Here is a 14611-nt window from a genome sequence, read left to right as displayed (position 1 = left end):
AGAGAGTTAAAGAAGGAGGCGGCGTGGAAGAGAGCAGCAGAGCAGCACAGCAAAAGAGAACAGGGAGTTAAAGAAGGAGGCGGGTGGAAGAGAGCAGCAGATCAGCACAGGAGAAGAGAAGAGAACAGGTAGCTAGAGAAGAAGGCGGGTGGAAGAGAGCAGGAGATCAGCTCGGGAGAAGAGAAGTGAACAGGGAGTTAGAGAAGAAGGTGGGTGGAAGAGAGCAGCAGACCAGCACAGGAGAAGAGAACAGGGAGTTAGAGAAAGAGGTGAGAGGAAGAGAACAGCAGATTAGCGCAGGAGAAGAAAACAGGGAGTGAAAGAAGGAGGCGGGTTGGAAGAGAGCAGCAGATCAGCACAGCAGAAGAGAACAGGGAGTTAAAGAAGGAGGCTGGGTGGAAGAGAGCAACAGATCAGCAGAGAACAGAACAGGGAGTTAGAGAAGGAGGTGAGATTGAAGAGAGCAGCAGATTAGCAGAGGCTAAGAGAACAGGGAGTTAAAGAAGGAGGCAGGTGGAAGAGAACAGCAGATCAGCACAGGAGAAGAAAAGAGAACAGGGAGTTTGAGAAGGAGGTGGGTGGAAGAGAAGGAGGCCAATAGATAGAGGGAGGGAGGGCGATAGATAGAGGGAGGGAGGGAGGGCGATAGATAGAGGGAGGGAGGGAGGGCGATAGATAGAGGGAGGGAGGGAGGGCGATAGATAGAGGGCGGGAGGGCGATAGATAGAGGGCGGGAGGGCGATAGATAGAGGGCGGGAGGGCGATAGATAGAGGGCGGGAGGGCGATAGATAGAGGGAGGGAGGGCGATAGATAGAGGGAGGGAGGGCGATAGATAGAGGGAGGGAGGGCGATAGATAGAGGGAGGGAGGGAGGGAGGGCGATAGGTAGAGCGAGTGAGGGCGGTAGAACGAGTGAGGGCGGTAGAGCGAGTCAGGGCGGTAGAGCGAGTCAGGGCGGTAGAGCGAGTCAGGGCGGTAGAGCGAGTCAGGGCGGTAGAGCGAGTCAGGGCGGTAGAGCGAGTCAGGGCGGTAGAGCGAGTCAGGGCGGTAGAGCGAGTCAGGGCGGTAGAGCGAGTCAGGGCGGTAGAGCGAGTCAGGGCGGTAGAGCGAGTCAGGGCGGTAGAGCGAGTCAGGGCGGTAGAGCGAGTCAGGGCGGTAGAGCGAGTCAGGGCGGTAGAGCGAGTCAGGGCGGTAGAGCGAGTCAGGGCGGTAGAGCGAGTCAGGGCGGTAGAGCGAGTCAGGGCGGTAGAGCGAGTCAGGGCGGTAGAGCGAGTCAGGGCGGTAGAGCGAGTCAGGGCGGTAGAGCGAGTCAGGGCGGTAGAGCGAGTGAGGGCGGTAGAGTGAGTGAGGGCGGTAGAGTGGTAGGATGAGGGCGGTAGAGAGAGGGCGATAGATAGATAGAGGGAGGCGATAGATAGATAAAGGGAGGGCGATAGATAGATAGAGGGAGGGAGGGCGATAGAGTGAGGGAGCAACATTGATTGTGGGTGAACACGTACATGGACAAAAGAGAGAGCACAACGTGGAATGGGGAGAAGCAAACCGGCAAGAAAGCAATGTAGGGGAATAGAAAAGACACACAAGGACAAGCACAACACCGAAGGGGAGGAGACAGTGCCATCTTAACGCATGGGCACCCTGGGCAGTTGGCCGGGGGGCTGGTGAGCATAAGGGCACCATGCACTCATTTTGCATTAAACATTTTCATTCCTGTGTGTGTGGTTGTTTAGGCAGGGCCCAGTGCCCTACTTTGCATGTGGGCCTATAATGCTGTTAAGACGGCCCTGGTTAAGAGAGAAGCACACACATAAGAGCAACTTGGATCACAGTGGAAAGGCGAAGAGAAGTACATGAAGGAGAGGCGAGGAAGGTATATGCACTCATGGAGTACTTAACCCAAAAAAAAAAAAAAAAAAAAAAAGACTGCCTGAAAAGTAAGCATTGGAAAGACGCACGTAAAGAGGCCAGCCTTGAGTGGAGGGAGATACACAAGAAGAGGAAGTAAACGACACACAACCAGTCTTCGAAGCAGGGTTGACTCTGTTCATCAGTCGCTCCATTAAAAGCATACCATGCACTGCAATGAACACTACGTTTTCATATTCCCACTGCACAGCAATCAATCTGTAGACAAATGAATGTTATGCTAATATGAATCTTCCCAGTGAGCTCTCACAGCTGCATCCTTCTCAACATTCACATATTGATTTCCATGAAATAGGCCGACAGGTCAGTACATAGCTATAGACAAGTATACTGGATACATAGATGCATTGTTTCATGTAAGGGGAAGCTACTCAAGAATAAACAAACTTCAATGAAAACAAAAGAGTAATGATTTGAAAATAGTTGTTTAAAATGCGGATCTTTTAGGGCAATAGAGAGCCCTTTTGAATGAAAGGATGGCAGTGGTGAGGGTGGTAGTAGTTAGGGAGACCTACCAAAAAGGTGATATAAACGCCTTAGTGTTGGTGCACCACATCAAGCGCTATAAGATTAACATTAACGGTTCGCTCACTTCGGAATGAATTCCATGACTTGAAGGGATCAGTGGATGACCTTTTGCCTACATGTTCGAATTCTGATAAGGCAGTCAATTTAGCATTTGTTAATGGAGCTATTAAGCATTAATACATCCGATAATATAAAAGTGAAAAAGCGCCAATAGCACATGTACAGAAAGAAACAAATGTTATGTTTTTGAGGGTTAGAGAGGAATTCATATACAAAGACAGAAATATATGAGAAGGATGGCTGGTCTATCAGAAGTAGGACAGAGACACTCAGAGGAAGTCGAACGAGGTACATAAATGCATACAAGACAACACAGACATATGTGGGACAGAGAGACCAATGGATGAGGTGAAGGAAGGCACAGTAACTGAAGAGAGACAGCAACAGCCAGACTGGAAATCGGGAATGGACCAACAAACACAGAGGGAGAAGAAAAGGACAGAGACAAAACACACACACGCACATGAAACAGAGACATGTAAAGACAGAGAAAGAGCGATGAAGAGATGAAGCAGTAAACAGGCAGAGAGATGTGCTGAAGTGACGCAAAGACACAGGGGAGAAGAAGAGCAGAGAGAGGAGGTGCAGAGATAGTGAGAGACAGACACACAGGAGGAGCGAGGGGTGGGACAGCAGTGCACATACAGAAGCATGCAGGAGAGAGAGATGGCAAGAATGAGTACACGACCAGGCAGATGAACAGATGGAGAGGAGGTGAGAGGCCGAGAGAGACACAGACCGAGAAGGAAAGAGACAATAACTGAAAAGGGGGATAGAAACATGCACGGACGGAAATGTGGATGAATAAAAGCAAAGAGGGAGAAACTCTCATGTGGGGTGGTGGGTTGTAATGAGGAGACAGAGAGTGAGAGGGGGAGGGGGAGGGGGAAAAGAGGGGCAATACAGCGGGGTAGAGAGAGAATGGAGGTGATCGAAAAAAAAAAAGAAAGAGCGCCCGAAAGGTGGAGGAAGAAGGGGACAAGGAGCACAGAAACAGGGAGATGGTGTGATTGTTAGAGGAGTGACAGGCAGATGGAAAGAGACACAGGATAAGGAGACGGGTGAGAGGGACAGCAAGAGGCAGAGAGCAACGTGGCAGATGTCGGGTGCGATAGAGAGTGAATGTGTGTGTAAGGGAATGTGGGCGAGAGAGAGTCAGAGAGAGACGGAGAGAGTCAGAGAGAGACAGAGAACCATCGAGCGCTTTGGTGAAAAGATCGGTGGACGTAAGACCCACTGCACTCTTGTGCACACGTCACCAGAGCCCTCCAGTTGTCACAGCACGGCCAATGCAGCTGCACTCTCCCCTCACCACATCGACATACATCTTGAAAGCCTTCTGATAAAGGTACAGGTGACCCCAAGCACACCACACGCGTGCACATCACGCGTACACATCACTGCACTACAACTTTTCCCCTCAAGTGATGCATCTATACAGACCGGTGATGGACACCCAACCACTCCGCTGAGAGGAAACGTCTTCAGCACAGCCAGACAAACACACAGCGCACTACAAAATAAGGAACGCCATTGGATTGATTTCACAACTCACATGGACCATTATGAACCACTAAAAAACTAGGAATTCATCCAATCTCTACGACCCAAGCAACTGTTCATAACCCATCAACGGTAATCCCGTAACTTAGTGAAAAGGGCGCAAGACCAAGGAAGTGCTAAGAATACAAATCACAAGAAGAGGATGCTAAACAAACGCTGTCAACGTAACACAACTCATAGCAAAACCATGATAGAAGTAATGGGCTACAGAAAGGAGAGAAGGCACACACAGGAATCAGGGAAAGAGGGAGAGAAACATGGGCGCAAAATAAGACAGCGAGAGATACAGCACACTAACAATCAAGCACAGTGAGGGAAACTGGAGAAGGTAAACACAGAAGGAAAGAGAGCGAATGAGAGGAAGATAAAAAATTGAAGTGGGAATGAGAAAGGTGCGAGCGCCACTAGTCGGGTTGCGATTGTGAATATGATTACAGTGCGAAGCTCGGGTCATGGCGGACCGGCTGACACAGCTGCAGGATGCAGTGAACTCGCTTGCAGATCAGTTTTGTAATGCAATTGGAGTGCTACAGCAGTGCGCACCACCTGCTTCATTCACCAACATTCAGACAGCGATTAACAAAGACCAACCCCCTAATACAACGGAAGAGTATGCACAGCTTTTTGCAGCACTGATTGTCCGAACAGCCAAGGATATTGATGTTTTGATCGATTCTCTGCCAAGTGAAGAATCAACAGCTGCTTTGCAGGCCGCAAAATTGTACCAGCTCGAGGAGGAGAACCACGAGGCAACCTCGCTCCTTGAAGAGGTGGTTTATCGCGGTGACATGCTGCTGGAAATGATACAGAGCGCCCTGGCCGACATAGCACAGTCACAGTTGAAAACTCGAAGTGGACTACAAACTCAGCCTGTTCCCGAGTCCTAGCAGCAGGGGGCAGCACCAGACTATACAAGTCAACCTAACGCTGATAATTGTTTACCGTTCTAAGTTGTAGGTCAAACAAACTCAAGTACCTGCAGCAGAAAGTAATGGTGTGCCACATCGACAATTGTCACTCATCCAAGCTAATGCGTACGGTGTACTGGTACATCTTGCATTTGGTCAGGTTTGATCTACGTTTTGAATATTCTGTAGAACGGGAACGAATACTTCTGTACTCGAGTGTTTACTTTTATCTTCGACCTTTCAATTAGCCCTTTAAAATCTGCATTTACAAGTCATTTGCAAGAGACCTTGAAACATGAATATACATACTTGTTGTATGTTCGTTGTCCAGTTACAGAAGTGGATTTCATTGTAAAAAAAAAATTACGTTGAAAAGGTCAAAGGAGAGGGAACGGGGAGAGGGTGGGAAGGATGAGAGAGAAGACAAGCGGCAGGGGGGGGGGGCAAATGGTGGGGGCCTGAAGCAGTGGAGTGGGAGAGGTGAGGGGGGAGTCACGGGGAGATTAAGGGACAGAAGGCAATCGGCCGTGAAGTGCAGGCGGGGGCGGGGAGCAGAGCCTTTGAAGAGCCAGAGTGAGTGAAGTGAATAATTAGGAGAGGAGAACTGGCAGGCTGATAGGCAGAAGGCTCAGGCAAGCTCGTGCACGAGGCGTGCACTTTCCAAAATCCTCTGGGGAGAGCCCTTGGCCTTAAGAAATGGTTTGAATGCATTAGGGCTCTTTTCCTATTCCTGCGGAATAGGAAAGGACGAGCCCTAAATAAACTGTTATCACGAAGAGCCAAGAAACGTCTGAAAAAGCACACAAAACATCTCAAGAACATCAGCATCGATTCTCAGCCAAACCCTACAGGCACTCAGGAATCCCAATAGAAGTCTGTTAAAAAAGGAAGAAGCTCTCCGAGCCGAAGGCTCAACCCACCCTACTTAACGCAAAAGTTGTTCCCAATCTTCCAAAACAAACTCTTAGGGAATGCAAACAAACTAGAAATAGCCCATGAAGCCCAATCGCCATCGTCCTCAGAGGTCCCCGCAAGGAGGTTGACTGCTCATTAAGCCTAAAATGGAATCATAAAACTTCAAATGCCTCAGACTGCACACAGGCTAAGGAAAGGCATCATCAAACGTCCTTATAAGGGGGAACATCAACCCTGTTCACTAACCAGACCGACCCGCCACAGTCAGTCCAGTTCCAGAAAAAATAAAAGCACTGATTAGCCAAATGAATATCAAAGAGCAATGTCACCATATTCACACCACAGTACATCTTAAGTGGAAGCATGAACATTCTTGACAGGGCGAATATCCTTCAGAATTTGAGACACATTCCAAACCTAGCACACTACCCTTCTGAAGTCCTGCAACAAGTCCAGTTGAAGTCACCAAGCGGTCATGTAACTAAATATTCTACACTAGTGACTGGGAAAGACAATGAACACGCCCAAATGATTCTGGCAGAGAAGACCCAATTCGCTAACAGGGGGAGATTGGTTCCAAACACCCCACCCCCACAAGAAACGTATCCATATGCTTTCGATACTGTTTGCAGGCATAAGTTGTGGAGGATGATGAGCGATATGGGCTTTGAGGAACCCTTAGTCACATTGCTCCGTAGGTTACATGAAGCAACAAATGTATCTATTAGATTTGGCACTGGAGGAGAAATAACGAAATCGATACCTTCAACCGAAGGTGTGCGTCAAGGGTGCATCTTGGCGCCTTTCCTCTTCTTGGTTTATACAAATGGATTAGAACAGTACCTATTAAATCAGGGTTGTGACTTCCCAAAAATCAATGGTAAAAGCATTCCCATGCTTTCCTATGCAGACGATACTGTCCTAATGACATTGACAGGAAATAGCATGCAAGTGTGTTTAGATGCTTTTAACACATTCATGCTTGATCTTGACCTAAAGGTAAATTTTGAAAAATCCTTTGTAATGTCTTGTGGCCCAAAAGGGTCAACCATTAGGAAGTTCGTGGTAAACAATCGTATCATTGGGAAAGTGGGAAATTTTAATTACCTTGGTAATCTGTTTGATAGCAAACTAAGTTGGACACCGGTTATGAAGGTTCGAGCCCAGAATATGACAAGGGCGATAGAGGGTATCTTTCGCTTTTGTAGCAAACTGGGGCAAAAGCACATCATGCATCTCAGAACCCTTTATACCTCAAAATGCTTATCCGTAGCCACCTATGGGGCAGGGGTGTGGGGGACCGAAACACCATCTGTAATACAGGTGGTGGAAAATAATTTTATAAAAAGGGTCCTATCAGTTCCAAAAAGTTCTTCAAACACCTTCTGCCACAATGAAATCGGTATGGTCAATGTTTCTGACATAATCCGCTTGTCCCCTTTACTGTTATGGGGTAAAATTTGGCAATCTGAAGACCTGCAACTTACCAAGGACATTATCATCGATTGCATGGCTTTAGAAAACTCTAAACAGATTCCCTGGTTGTCTTATGTTTGTAACATGTTTAATAAAATTGGACTTAGTTCTTATTTTTACAACCCGGAAAAAATTGAGGGAAACTGTAAGGTGGACATAAAGGCAAAGTATTTGAAGTCACTGAACCAGCCGTCTATGGATAATGTTATTGATAATGGTATTGCCTATGTCTGTAAACCCCAACCACAGTTCTATCTAAAAATTACCCTTAACGTGCAATGGTGATTCCTTTTAACAAGGTTTAGACTGGAGATTCTCCACTTTTTACTGGCATTTCCGAAACAAGGGGGCTGGTGTGAGAGGCTGCCCCCTTGTCCTTGTAACAACAGGGATACGCAAACTACCTTACATCTGGTTCTTTTTTGCTCCTTATATAAGGAGCCAAGACTCCGGTTTATCAAACCAATCTTGAAGGGGAGACAACCTTGCACTTATAAGGAAGGGTACGAATTTTTGTCATCGCTATCCTCTGTAGAAATCTGCTGTTCTATGTTAAATTTCATTAGAATCTCACTAAAGATTAGAAAGAACTATGGGTAGTAGCACATGTATAGAAATTTTTAAAATCATGTTCTATATATCTTTTTATTGTTATCATCATGTCTTTTTTAAAAATTTTGGGCAAAATTGTGTTTCTAAATTGGTATTCCTTTTAATATCATGAGGCAAGATGAATTGTATGTTCAATACTTTTATGATTCATTTTATGTATCGAATAAAGTTTTTGAAACGAAACGTATCCATATACTGATGGAAAGCACTAGCTCCCATCAGCTCACCTGCAAGGGAAGTGTATACTTAGAGGAACAAAGTACGGATTCTGCAACAAAATATCATCCACTTTGAAAATTCGAAAAAAGAAAGGGCAGAAGGGGTATAGGCTGCGCAGGGTGAGGTAACTGTAGATTAACAAGCAATTCTTATTAGTTTCGACTAGGATAGTGCTCCAAAGAATTTGAGCGACCACCCCTCGTTGTTAGATGGGTGTGGATAATGTCCACACTCATATAGCACAAACAAATTCAAAGTCCTGAGCCACAGTCATAGAATTAGTATCACAATAAGTCCAAACAATGATCTCCTCCAGTAGTTTTCTTGAAGTTTATTCCTTTTTTTTCTGTAAAAAATGTACTTCAATCCTTTAACATAACAGGTTGCCACAGGTTGAGCCAACAGGTGTTACGTCTATAGGTAATAACCTAAGACTTCTTCAGGGCGTAAGTCTCAAGTATCTGTGGGGAAATTTATCAAATAGAGTGTCCTGCCACACTTTCAAATGTTGCTGTCAACAAAGTCCCACTGCAGTTCACAGAGATATATGCTGACACCACATACTAGATTGCTGTTCATGTTATTTGTGCTCTTCACCTAAACCTCTTCAGTTTATCTCAAATATGAGGGCAAGTACGTGAAAATTAGGTTCACAATCATAACATTCTGGTTATTCCCTCAGCCGGTTAATACGATAGCAATACTTTTTGCTTAGTCCAAGATGGCGTCAATGTATGTTCCCAGGGGTGTAGTATATTTTGGAGTGAACGTTGTTGCTGTCTACCATACTGGCATTGTATAAATAGGCATTCAAAGATGGCGCTGCTGCAACACGCAGAGACTTGTATGCTGATCGGAGTACTCTCCGATGGGAGCGCTTTACTTGCAGGTACAAGTTTATTTTTTGCTTATGTCCTTAAACTTGTTCGTGGTCTGGACTATATCTAGACAATTAATTTGGGATTTTTAGTTGCTATAGATATGTTGGGAGAAGAAATATCTCTGATTACAATCTTGTGGGTTGTATTCTCTTTGAATTTAAATATTTGGTTTTATATGAACTAAAAACGAACGGCAGCAAAAATGATGTGATTCGCATATTTTTTTCTTGGGTTGTATTGCGTTCGATATAATAATTACGTGAACTAATCAATAGTGGTCGGACCAGTAATATGAGCTTTACACTCCATTTTCTTTTTGTAGACCGATACTGAATCCTTGATGACTGTCCTTAAATAGAAGGCTGCACTGCTATACCTTGTGTTTTCATTCAGTAGTGGGGAGTGATGCCCAGATTTTGTTTACATCTTATGATAATGCTATAATAAATAACTACACTGAGGTATTGAATCCCAAAGGCATTTATGTCAGACCACAGGGACTTTGTTGACTCTGAGGACGGCAACATTTGAAAGTGTGGCAGGAGACTATTTGATAAATTTGCCCACAGATACTTGTGACTTGCAGTGAACTTCTTGTTAGATTTTGGATTGCTTATTTAGACTTGCATTCGGAATTAACGGCATAAAAAGTTACTAGTTTTTTTCTCTTTTCATTTGCTGAACTTGGGTACTTCTTTCTTTCTGCTCTGGCTATTAGATTCTTCACCATCCCATCCCATCACAAATATTTCAGCTTTTCTTTATTTTGATTTATATTTCTTTGGATAGGTTATGGTCTCACGCGAGATGCGTTATTGTCTTTACTGACTTTGGTGGAGGTGCTTTTAGAGTAATTCACAGACTATTTTTGGATTATAATAGTAATTCATGTTATTTGTTTGTTGTAGCCCTGATGAAGTCTTAGGTTATTACCTATAGACAAAACACATGTTGGCTTAACCTGTGGCTATCTGTTATTATGAAGGATTGAATTGAAGTAAATTTTTTATGAAAAAAAAGGAATAAAAGTCAAGAAAACTATTGGAGAAGATCATTGTTTGGGCTTATTGTGATACCAATTCTATAACTGTGGCTCAGGACTTTGAATTTATTTTCTTTGAAAATTCAGTGCTTCTTTGACCCAAATAAGTCAAAGGTAGCCCGGAGAATCATAGTAGACACATCAGACCTCGAATCAGTAAACATATGGGGGTGGTTACCTTTCAACCCAGCAGGGAGGAACTCTATTCACTACTAGCCCTTCCCGCAAACAGAATAAGGACGATTTTCAGAACCCTGCCTTAACGAAGTCCCTCTCAGTCATTTCATGGAACATTGCATGGTTAAAGAGCACTATCACCAACAAAGGAGCACCAGCATTCATTCAAAGTGGTGATCTGCTATGTTTCCAAGAGACCTGGGCCACTGGACTGTTGTTAATGCCAGGCTTCACGGAAATCCAACAGCCTGCCAAGAAGTTCAACATCTATGAAATACTCTCCAGGGTCCTTTCCACTTACATAAATCTGGAGCTAGATATAACTTGAGCTCACCACTGACCTGGCTCAGGTCCTGCTTCTTCACCGCGTAAAGATGAAAAGGAATAACATATCTATACTACTACTAAATGTAATATTTCAACTGTAGAGATTACCCAAGAACATAAGGTCTAATTCACTCTCATCCTTCTAGTAAGTTAATAATCGCCAGAGATTTTAACAAGCTCAGTGTGGGAAAAAGCCTGGTGGGCAAGGGCGTCAATGACGAAGTGGGGAAATGTCAAATACATTTCTCAAAACTTACCAGCAAAATTGTGTCATCAGGCCAAACCTGCCAATGTCCATTAACAACGTTTGAACATTGGATTTATGGACTTTCACTTTGAAATAAAGCACTCTAGCGATCATCTACCATTAATCGCCATGCTTGAGCTGCAGCCATTGCCAGGCCAGAAAACAGATTTGTTATGTGTTATGTTAAAATTTTATAAAGCACAACAGCTGCCCCAGCTAATAGGTGTCCCGGCGTTAAGCAGCAAGAAAATAGCATGCACATAAGCACAGGAGGCCTACAAGGGAGGAAAAAGAAATGTTTTAATGGCTTTCATAAATTGAAGATAATTAGTAAGCCCTCGAATGTGGGCCAGCAAAGAGTTCCACAGAATGGCAGCTCTATTACGAAAAGAGCGCCCGCCAGCGCGGACTCTTCTCACCCGGGGGATCACTACCAGATATTGTCCCATGGATCGAAGTTATCGCGTGGGAATATAAGGTAAAAGAAGATCAGTCAGAATTTGTGGGGATGCCAGTTTCAACATTTTATAGGGTATACACAGTGCCTTAAACTCAACTTGCCTAGCCACAGGCAGCCAGTGGAGGCGACTGATGGCACTAGTAACTGCTCAAGTTCTACGCAGGCCCAACTTCGAGAGTTGTCATCCCAGAGCCCTCAGGGAGAATTTGCCCTTCGGGCAATTTCTCAGACTTAGGAGGAATTGTTCCACAAAAGAAACCTTTGAAAAACACTCAGAGACATTATCTGAACACCTGCGAGAAAAAAATTACCCCACTAAGATCATCCGCCAATCTAAGAAAAGGGCGTCAAATAACAACAGGGACGCCCTTTTGGACATTGCCATCCCAAAAGAAAAAACCAATAGGATGACATTTGTAAATACTTTTCACACAAAATCTAACCAGGTTCGTAAAATTATAACCAAACACTGGTCGATTTTGAACACAAGTGGTGACACTTTACCTCCTCCCCTTTTTGCCTTCAAGAGAGGACCTAACATAAAAGACAAGCTGGTCCATACTAGACCGAAAAGCAAATTACCCAGACAAGTGGGCACCCTATGGGATCTCCCGCCAGTACAAGGACACCATCCTTGTGGAAATTGCTCGGCATGTCCACAAACCACAAAGTCAACTACTGTAGACATAGGAACCATGCGCCCATGGCAACAGCGCAAATTCACCAATTGTAATAGCGAAAACACCATCTATATGATTACTTGTCCATGCCTTAAAAGATATGTCGATTCAGAAAAGGGGGTGGTGATGAACAGAGTGTCTGAATTGAGCAGACCACTCTTACCCAGTCCAAAGATCAGGGCTTGATCCATCACCGTTATTTATCTCACTGCCCCATCCCAGCTCAGAACCTGGCTATATGCAAATCAGTCTGTCCCTGGCCCAGTGCATCATGGGAACAGGGCAGACTAAACTACCAAGCCAATTCTTCACCAGAAAAGAGGCAAGCTACCGGGGACCGGTTTCTGGCATTTCAGCCGTCTTCGGCCCGGCTTGCTTGAATCCTGATGGAGCAGTGAGAAAGGGACTCATGTCTGAGTATACCCTGCCACACCTATAGTGGCCAAAATCGATTCATTAAAGGGGGTGGTGATGAACAGAGTGTCTGAATTGAGCAGACCACTCTTACCCAGTCCAAAGATCAGGGCTTGATCCATCACCGTTATTTATCTCACTGCCCCATCCCAGCTCAGAACCTGGCTATATGCAAATCAGTCTGTCCCTGGCCCAGTGCATCATGGGAACAGGGCAGACTAAACTACCAAGCCAATTCTTCACCAGAAAGGAGACAAGCTACCGGGGACCTGTTTCTGGCATTTCAGCCGTCTTCGGCCCGGCTTGCTTGAATCCTGATGGAGCAGTGAGAAAGGGACTCATGTCTGAGAATACCCTGCCACACCTAAAAGATATGTCGGCATGACGACTCGAAAAACGAAAATTAGAATTGGTGAACACAAAAGCACTGTCCGATGCCGTAAACAGGCGACACGCCTAACAGCTCACTTTTTGGAAAAGGGACATGGTCCGAATGAGTTCATATGGACTATACTGGAACAACCTAATATACCAGACCACTGTCCGGATATAGGCAAGTTTCTATTCAAAATTGAGCAGAAGTGGGTCTATAAGCTGAACAGTGACAAGGAGGGTCTTAATGAACCCATACCTTGGATGTCACTATAGATTCTGACATCATCTGGGAGTGTTTCTTTAATAATGAGTGGGTATAAACAAGACACGTCTGTACCATCTGAGATACACACGGTGGACTAATTATGATACGTACATTGCTGAAAGATATTTCCATATGAGTTGAATTTTTATGTTTATTTTTAAATATATAAAAAGAGGTCCCGTGGTCATACCCTATAAATACATCTCAAGGGGTATTAATCAAAGTGTGGGTTTGTTTCCGCTAAATTTGAAAAATGGATTTCACCATTTTTAGAACTCATCACATTTGCATGTGACTTGCGGTTGAATTTCCCGTGAAATCCTTCTCCTAAAAAAGAGTGGGGGTAAACATTTGTATTGTTGTATTACTATATACACTATTTATGATAAAAGAAATGTGTACATGTGCTTTTTCGGCTTTAATTAGAATAAAAGCGGTCCTTTCTGCTACACATTACAAACACTCACACCACTGTTCTAAGGGAGTAAAAAGTAAGGTGTTCGAAGTTTCCGTCAAATTCGTAAACGGAAACTACTTTTCCCAGAATCCATTGGATTGGTTTGTCTTTTGGAAGTTGAAATATCCACCTCTCTCTCCGTTCGGTGCCTCCCCAGAACAGCCCAGAGGGACGCTGGGAGACACCGACGGAGAGGTAGGTGTGCGAGAGCTCTTTAGCCAGCGGCGTTGCCGATAGTCACAACGAACGTGCTATACCGAAGAGAATGTGATCCCGTGGTGTTTTAGCAACAAACGCCCGGGCGTCTTATTTTAATAACGATCATCCCTAGATTAGCGAGTCATTTTTTATCCATTGCATGGATGATTGTTTGGTTATTTTACCACGCATCACAAATCTGTTGTGTGAGCTCTTGTCCGCGGCAGGGGCGGATATCTTTGTGCTTTTAAACATCATACGCCCGAGCTGCTGTCTTGATAACGCTCGTTCTGAACTTAAGGTTACGGTGTCATTTGGAGTCCGCGGCAGGGACGACGCTTGTTTGAATTCAGAACGGGGTCGTGCAAAAAGCACTCCATTTCATTAAACAACCTGCTCCGGTTAAAAATTAAATTTAAATATAAAACAAACAACATCTAACATCGCATTCACAAACTTCTTGCTTACTCCACAGTAAATGTTCGGGATAAATGGTGTTTTCTGTAAATGTATTACTAAATATAAGATTTCTTGCCTTGACTTTTGAACTGGTTGAGTGTTTCTGTGATTGTATTTTGCTAAACAGAGCGGTGCTCCATAACTACCTGAGATGCAGCCAGGTGAGGTGAGGCGCCATCCCCACAAATATTGGGTGAGTGATATCATGTCAATCAAAGTGTATGTACATGACCACAAGAATATTGCGACTAAGGAGCGCATTCTTTTATAAATATGCTCGTTTTTCTTTTTTCTTTCCTTATCCATATGACTGTTTTAGATTGTGGTGGAGAATCAGCACCTGCCAATCAAGTGATATTTTTCCCTTATATTTCTTTTTCACTAAATTATGCAAGCAGTAGCAACACCAAGGTCCTGACGAA

General features: G+C 44.4%; 1 protein-coding gene and 1 pseudogene across 2 annotated transcripts in view; one reads left to right on the top strand and one right to left on the bottom strand.

The window, feature by feature from the left end:
* The window catches only part of TAF3 (TATA-box binding protein associated factor 3), a 650271-nt gene that overhangs the window by 521727 nt on the left and 113933 nt on the right, over positions 1-14611 (bottom strand). The window lies entirely within an intron of this gene.
* Positions 4512-5360, top strand: LOC147751098 (mediator of RNA polymerase II transcription subunit 21 pseudogene; annotated as a pseudogene). The gene has a single exon (XR_015299927.1). The product of XR_015299927.1 is annotated as a mediator of RNA polymerase II transcription subunit 21 pseudogene (transcript).

This window comes from Lissotriton vulgaris, chromosome 1_1 (genome assembly GCF_964263255.1).
Source record: "Lissotriton vulgaris chromosome 1_1, aLisVul1.2, whole genome shotgun sequence".
Classification (NCBI taxonomy): domain Eukaryota; kingdom Metazoa; phylum Chordata; class Amphibia; order Caudata; family Salamandridae; genus Lissotriton; species Lissotriton vulgaris.
This window is presented reverse-complemented; position numbering and strand designations above follow the sequence as displayed.